Raw genomic sequence first — 7,701 nt, forward strand, 5'->3', positions numbered from 1 at the left:
TGGCTTAGGTCAGGATCCCTGGGTCATGGGGGATAAAGCCCTGTATTGGGCACCCTTTTCCCTCTTCCCTGCTGCTCGACCCTGACTATTCTTGCTCCCTCTCTAGCTCTCTCACTCTCAAATAAGTGAAGTAAATAGAAATATTTCTAAGCATGTGATTAATTTGTAAATCCTTTCCAATTTGTGAGGACAATATTAGTAGAATTAAGGACACATGAGAGGTAGATCACAAACCATGTGTTTGTTGAATCTTGTTGCCATTCATCCTTGCTATCTACATACATGGATAGGTTAATGTTTTTGTAAACATACATCAATCACCTTGTGTTCTGAGATTCTGAGTTAACCCTCCAATTGATGTTCTCATGGATCCCAGGCAGTGTTACTTCTGTGATCAAACTTCCTACCAAGAGATAGTTCCTGTGTAGGTTGTGAGAGCTAATAAAGGAAAAGTCCCCCATTCTTACTTGGCACAGTGTGCACGGTTGTGAGACCCCGCCTGTTTGGTGAGATTGGCCTTTATGCAAGTACTGATGGATCAGAGTAGATGTGCTTTATTTCTAGCTATTGGTTACTGGAATAATGCATTCAATATCACTCAGAACGTGACCCAGTTGTATGTGTTTGCAGTGAAAAATTGTCAGTGTCTGAGATTGTATCTCAATGTCCCCCTAAGAAATTCCTTGGGAGGTATTTGCCCAGTGATTTTCTGATGTGAGTGTCTGGGGAAGAATTTCCCCCTATTGCATTGGGATCAGTGATTCCTCCTTGTGAGGGCGTGGTTGCTGGCTAAGGAAGAAGGGATACTTGAGCACATCCCTTTCCTCATCACACCGGGAGGATTTTCTTGTGTGCGAATCCTCCCATGCCCTTTACGAGTTGGCTCTGTGAGGAATGGGATTCCCACATGGATTTAATTGGCATTCATCAGGAGCGATGATGCAGGGTGTCCCAGGAGGTCCCTGCACCTTCGCTCCTGTGTGAGGGATGACGTACACTCTGAGATGGTAGCGGGAGCTCAGGCCTGAGCCCTAGTTGAAGCTTCTCCCACCAAGATACAGAGCTAGTGGTTCTCCCCATGTGAGTTCTCTGGTGTTGGGAAAGGGACCACTTCTGGCAGAAGGCTCTGCCTCAGAGATCAGAGACACGGGATTTGTACTGTCTGATTTTTGTGGTGGTGAGAAAGGTGGGTGCTCTGGGTAAAGGTGGGACCCCGGTGATGACAGACACAGGTTTTTCTGCTCTGAGTTGTCTGGTGTCTCCAAATGTGAGAGCTGTATCTAACAGCTCTTCCATGTTGACTGCATTTGTCGGGGTTCCCACTGGTGTGGATCCTCAGATATTGGCTAAGGGTGTGGCTGGATTAAATGCTTTCCCTTGAAGATGGCCTTCAACCAGTTTCTGTCTGTGGGAATGTGCCCATGGCCTCGAAGGGATGCATGTTGCTGTGAGATGTTGTACAGCAATCCCACCACATGGCTTCTACCCCGTGTGAGGTCCTGGGCATGAATAAGAGCAGAGATCTCTGAATGAAGGGTCTCCCACCTTTGTTCCATCCCTAAGGTGCCACTCCGGTGGTTTTGCTGTGTACAGAGGTGAGCACTGCCCTGGAATTGTTTCCCCCATGCGTGCCATGTCTACTTTCCTCGGAAGGGTGAGTTCTCTCATGTCTCCCAAGGTTAAGGCCCCAACTAAAGGCTCTCCCACACTGGGGAGATGTGTGTGGTGTGATCCAGGATGAACAAGCTCTGATGTCACTGGCACCAGGGACACATGGTTGAAGGCTCTTCTACATTGTCAGTAAATACAAGGTTTGTCTTCCCAGGATGCAACACACATGGAGTGAGGTGAGGGACGTGAGAAATCTCCCTCCTGTGCCCCAGCATTGGCCGGGTTCCTATGCAGTGTGAACCCTCTGCTAATGGCCAGAACAGGAAGGGTTGTGCAAGGATTGGTCACTCATGTTCATCCCTTTCTGACTTGTAGTAATTCCAGCCTCCTCCTTCAGGTATGGCCTCTGTGTAAAACTCTGCACACCACTTCTGTTTGAGTGCAATGTTCCTTTCCTGAATTCAGATAGATCTTTCTACATAGTGATGGCTTGACTTGAGGCCCATTTCAGCCAAGAAATGAAACTATTCAGATATTTGGTGGGAAAACCCGATTCCTCAGTGTCTTGGAAGATAGGAGATTGTGGTGAACGCTTAGTGTACTCCATGTACAGCTGTAGTGTGGAAGGCCAGGGCTCATTACCATGAAGCTTCCCGTTGACTTGCAGAGAAGCAGACCTTTGAGGTGCACCTGTGTGGGTATCACTCCATCCTTTTTAATAGGGAATGTATTGCCATGAGCACTTGGGTCTTATATGCAATCAATGAGTCATGGAACACTACATGAAAAACTACTGAAGTACTCTATGTTGACTAAGAGAACAAAAGAAAGAAAGAGGGGAGGAAGGAAGGAATACAAAAAAGAAAAAGATAACTAGGGGAAGGAAGGAAGGAAGCAAGGGTGGGCATGCTTGAAAAAAAGGAGAAGATAAACTAGTAGAGAGGCATTAGGGGAAAGAAAAATTTTGAAAGTTGTGAGACAAACATCTGAGAGTTAATATTTGAGCTTGATGACAAAGGAAAGAAATGGAGTCCTCTACTCAGGAGCAGAGACCTGTTATAGGGCTTTGGTGATGAGAACCTATTGACCAGATAAACATGCGAGAAAAAGAAAGTGAGGACGGGATGCTGGGGAGTTTAAGATGGGCAAACTCAACCACGTCAAGGACTTAAAGAGGTGCCATGTGACGGTTTCAGCCCAAGAATCACAGAAGTGTCCTGTCCTCAGAGGACACAGAATATGCAGTGGGTTAGGTGGTTGGAGTCGGAAGAGTTGACCGAATGGGACAGTGTTTCAGGGTTGTTTCCACAGGAGCCTTACAAGAGACAGGATTGATGTAGGAAAGACGTTAGAGTTCAAGGCTGATAGTCAAGAAAGAAGTCTTGAGATGGCTTTGCTGGCAAAAGGTGATTTTTATTAAAGCACAGGGATACGACCTGTGGGTAGAAAGGGTTGCTTGCTGGGTTTGTGACGGGAGGCTGACTCTCTGGGATGGCACTGGGGGAGGTCAGGCAAAAAGGAGGTTTTGCAAGAACGTTGCAGGAGGACAGAAGATACCCAGGATACAGGAGGCTTTGCTCTTGTCAAATGAAGGTGGTTTTTCCTTCTAGGAAGACATTGATAGAAAGATGGTTTGGAGCTGCCTAGAGGAATGTTAGCTTCCTCTTCTCACAGGTCCTTCTCAAGTGACTGCAGGTTTGAAAAGAAACTCTGTCTTATTGACATTTCCTTCTGCCTCAGCCTCCCTCAGTGTCATGGAGGGGAGGGAGATGTTAGGGTTTCAGGAAACGGAGTTACGGGTCTCTGGAAGGTAGTTAGCCTGTTAAGCAAGCCTCTTCCTGGAGAATCAAGAGGACTTTTATAATAAAACTGAGGGAGACTCCGGTCTTGCAGGGTTTTGAACTCCATCTGTGGAGAATCTGTTTGGTTTTTTTTTTCCCCTTTCCTTGGCTTTGGCTTTAGGGCAGCCAGAGTGACTGAGGAATGTCACCCATATCACATGTTGTGGAGGGATGGTGTGGCGTGCCAACTTCTGCTTTGTCCTCAGCTAGTCTTCTCCACCCTCCTCATGTCCTACTCAACAGTTTAGACCCTTCAGTCATTAAAGTTGGTGAAGGAGGAGAGTCTCATCTTCTGTATCTTCTTCCTGCTGAATAGGGGCATAGAGCTGTCCCTACCTATGGGTCAGTACTGGTCATTTGGGGGTCTCTATGTGTGTAAGAGTTGTGAATTACAGAAACCTCTGAATGCAGGGGAGAACTTCTGTTTGGCTTTTCCTGAGTAGACAGGACCATCTGTCCTCTGGAAGTTACTGCAGTGAAGGATTTCTAGGACCTCCCAGGGAATTTGTCAGGTCCTGGGCTCTTGTTTTTTGGGAGGTTTTTAATCACTCCTTCAATCTCATTACTAGATATCCATTGATTCAGGTTGTCAATTTCTTCCTGGTTCAAATTTGGAAGTTTATAGTTTTCCAGGAATGCATCCATTTCATCTAGATTGCTTAAATTATTGGCATATAACTGTTGATAATAATTTCTGATGATTGTTTCTATTTCCTTGGTGTTAGCTGTGATCTCTCCCTTTTCTTTCATAATTTTATTAATTTGGGCCTTCTCTCTTTTCTTTTGGATTAGTTTGGCCGATGGTTTATTGATCTTATTGGTTCTTTGAAAGAACAACTTCTAGTTTCATTGATGAATTCTACTGTATCTCTAGTTTCTATCTCATTGGTCTCTGCTCCAATCTTGATTATTTCCCTTCTTGTATGCAGAGTTGGATTAATTTGTTGTTGATTCTCCAGTTCTTTAAGATGTAGACAGCTGGTGTGTTCTGGATTTTTCTGTTTTTTTTTTTTTTTTTTGAGGGAGGCTTGGATGGCTATGTATTTCCCCCTTAGGACTGCCTTTGCTGTATCCCATAGGCTTTGGACCAAAGTGTCTTCATTCTCATTGGTTTCCATGAATTTTTTAAGTTCTTCTTTGAATTCCTGGTTGATCCAAACATTCTTAAGCAAGGTGGTCTTCAGCTTCCAGGTGTTTGAATTCCTTCCAAACTTTTCCTTGTGGGTGAGCTTCAGTTTCAAAGCAATGTGATCTGAGAATATGGAGGGAATAATGTCAATCTTTTGGTATTGATTGAGAACTTATTTGTGACCAGTATGTGGTCTATTCTGGAGAAGGTTCCATGTGCACTTGAGAAGAATGAGTATTCTGTTGTTTGAGGGTGGAATGTTCTGTATATATCTATGAGGTCTCAGGCTCCCGGTGACCCAGGGACTAAGACCTGCTTCATTGCTGCACTCTCTCTGGCTCAGCGCCAGCTGTGGCATCTTGGGTTGGCGGGCTTAAGCCCCTGTCCCTATCTGCCTGATTCCCCCAATTTCCCCCTACAATCTTTGCTCTTTTTGAATGTTTTCAACCAGACTCCAAGTTAATTCTGGTCCCCAATTGCAGGGCATTCTTGTATGGGGGTATTACTTTCCAATGGGTCTCTTCTGGTGGCTCCCTCCCCCTTTTGCTTATCTTCTGATATCAGTCCGATGTTCCCACTCCACTTTACCTGCCCACTGGTTTCTTCTGCCCCATAGAGTTCCAGAAGTGTATAATTCTAATCTCAGGCTGATTTCATGGGTGACCAGAGTTCTTTGGTTTAGGGGACAGGTTGAAATGGTGGTGCCTCCTACTTCTCAGCCATAAGTCTCCCCTAGAATTGTCTAGTTATATATTTTTAAAGATCTAGTGCAAAGAGTGTTTTTATTTTTTACATTTTCACCCTTTTTTTACATTTATAGTTTAGTTTTACTTACATTCAAGTTAGCTAACATACACTGTATTGTTAGTTGGGGGGGGTAGAATTTAGTGATTCATGAGTTCTATATAGCACCCAGTGTTCATGACATCAAGGTCCCTCCTTAATGCTGATCAGCCAATTACTCCATCCCCCAACCCACTTCCCCTCCAGCAACCCTCAGTATATACCTTATTTAGTTAAGAGTCTCTCACGGTTTGTCTTTCTCTCTTTTAGCCTGTTTTATTTTTCTTTCCCTTCCCCTATATTCATCAGTTTTGTATACTAAATTCCACTTAGGAGTGAAATATTATGGTATTTGTCTTTCTCTAAGTGACTTATTTCACTTAGCATGATACCCTCCAATTCCATCCACACTGTTGCAAGGGGAACTATTTCCATTTTTTGTTTGTTTGTTTGTTTGATTTTGCTTTTTGTTGTTGTTGTTGTTGTTGGCTGAGTAATATTCCATTGAGTATGTATACCAAGTCTTCTTGATTCATTTATCAGTGAATGGACATCAAGGTTCTTTACATAGCTTGGCTTTTGTGGACATTGCTGGAGTAATACTGGGGGCATGTGCCTCTTCTAATCACTATACTTATACCCTCTGGATAAATACCTACTAGTGAACTGGTTGGTCATAGGGTAGTTCTATTTTTATCTTTCTGAGGAACCTCTGTACTATTCCCAGAGTGGCTGTACCAGTTTACATTCCCACCAGCAGTGTAAGAGTGTTCCCCTTTCTCTGCATCCTTGCTAACATGGGTTCTTTCCTGAGCTGTTCATTTGAGCAATCAGATTGGTGTGAGGTGGTATCTCATGATGGTTTTGATCTGTCTTACTCTGATGAAGAGTGATGTTGAGGATTTTTTTCATATGTCTGTAAGCCATTTATGTGTTCTTTGCAGATTTGTCTGTTCATTTCTTCTGGCAATTTCTTGATTGGACTTTTTGGGGGGTTGGTTATTGAGTTTGATGAGTTCTTCTTAGATTTTGGAGACTAGACATTTATTTAGGTCAGTTGCAAATGTCTTCTTCCATTCTGTAATTCTGCTTTTCAGTTTTGTTGATTGTTTCTTTTGCTGTGCAAAAGTTTTTTTTCCTGATGAAGTCCCAGTGGTTCATGTTGGGTTTTGTTTCCCTTGCCTCCTGCAAGAAGTTGAATTGGACAAGGTCAAAGAGGTTTTTGCTTGTGTTTTGCTCTAGGATTTTGATGGATTACTTCCTCACAGTTAGGGCTTTTATCCATTTTGAGTTTGTTTTCATGTATGGTGTAAGAAAGTGGTCCAGGTTCATGCTTCTGCCTGTTGCTGTCCAATTTTCACATCATTTGTTGAAGAGACTGTCTTTTTTTTCCCCATTGGATATTCATTCCCCTTTGTCAATGACTGGGAGACCATAGAGTTGAGGGTCCATTCCTGGGTCTTCCAATATGCTCCATGGATATAGGTGTCTGGTTTTGTGCGAGTACCATACTGTCCTGGTAATTACAGCTGTGAAATACAGCTTGAAGTCTGGAATAGTGATGCCTTCCATTTTCATTCTCCCTGTCAACAGTCTGTTGGACTCTTGGATAGTTTTTTTAGTTTTACACCAATTTTAGGATTGTTTGTTCCAGCTCTCTGAAAGATGTTGAGGGTATTTTGATAGAGATTGCATTGAATGTCTAAATTTCTTTGCATAGCATAGATTTTTTTTTCTTTTTCTTTATTTTTTAATCATTTTTTTATTTATTTTCAGCATAACAGTATTCATTGTTTTTGTACCACACCCAGAGCTCCATGCAATCCGTGCCCTCTCTATACCCACCACCTGGTTCCCCCAACCTCCCACCCCCCCACTTCTTCAGACCCTTCAGATTGTTTTTCAGAGTCCATAGTCTCTCATTGTTCACCTCCCCTTCCAATTTCCCCCAACTCCCTTCCCCTAACTCCCCATGTCCTCCTTGCTATTTGTTATGCTCCACAAATAAGTGAAACCATATGATAATTGACTCTCTCAGCTTGACTTATTTCACTCAGCATAATCTCTTCCAGTCCCATCCATGTTGCTACAAAAGTTGGGTAATCATCCTTTCTGATGGAGGCATAATACTCCATAGTGTATATGGACCACATCTTCCTTATCCATTCATCCGTTGAAGGGCATCTTGGTTCTTTCCACAGTTTGGCAACCGTGGCCATTGCTGCTATAAAACATTGGGGTACAGATGGCCCTTCTTTTCACTACATCTGTATCTTTCGGGTAAATACCCAGTAGTGAAATGGCAGGGTCATAGGGAAGTTCTATTTTTAATTTCTT

The 7,701-nt window shown here is 43.3% G+C and overlaps 1 long non-coding RNA gene across 2 annotated transcripts in view; it reads left to right on the plus strand.

Moving 5' to 3' along the window:
- The window catches only part of LOC111156617, a 61,269-nt gene that overhangs the window by 38,737 nt on the left and 14,831 nt on the right, over positions 1-7,701 (plus strand). The gene's annotated exons all lie outside the window — the stretch shown is intronic.

This window comes from Enhydra lutris, unplaced genomic scaffold, assembly GCF_002288905.1.
Source record: "Enhydra lutris kenyoni isolate GAN:26980312 unplaced genomic scaffold, ASM228890v2 scaffoldscaffold47, whole genome shotgun sequence".
NCBI lineage: Eukaryota > Metazoa > Chordata > Mammalia > Carnivora > Mustelidae > Enhydra > Enhydra lutris.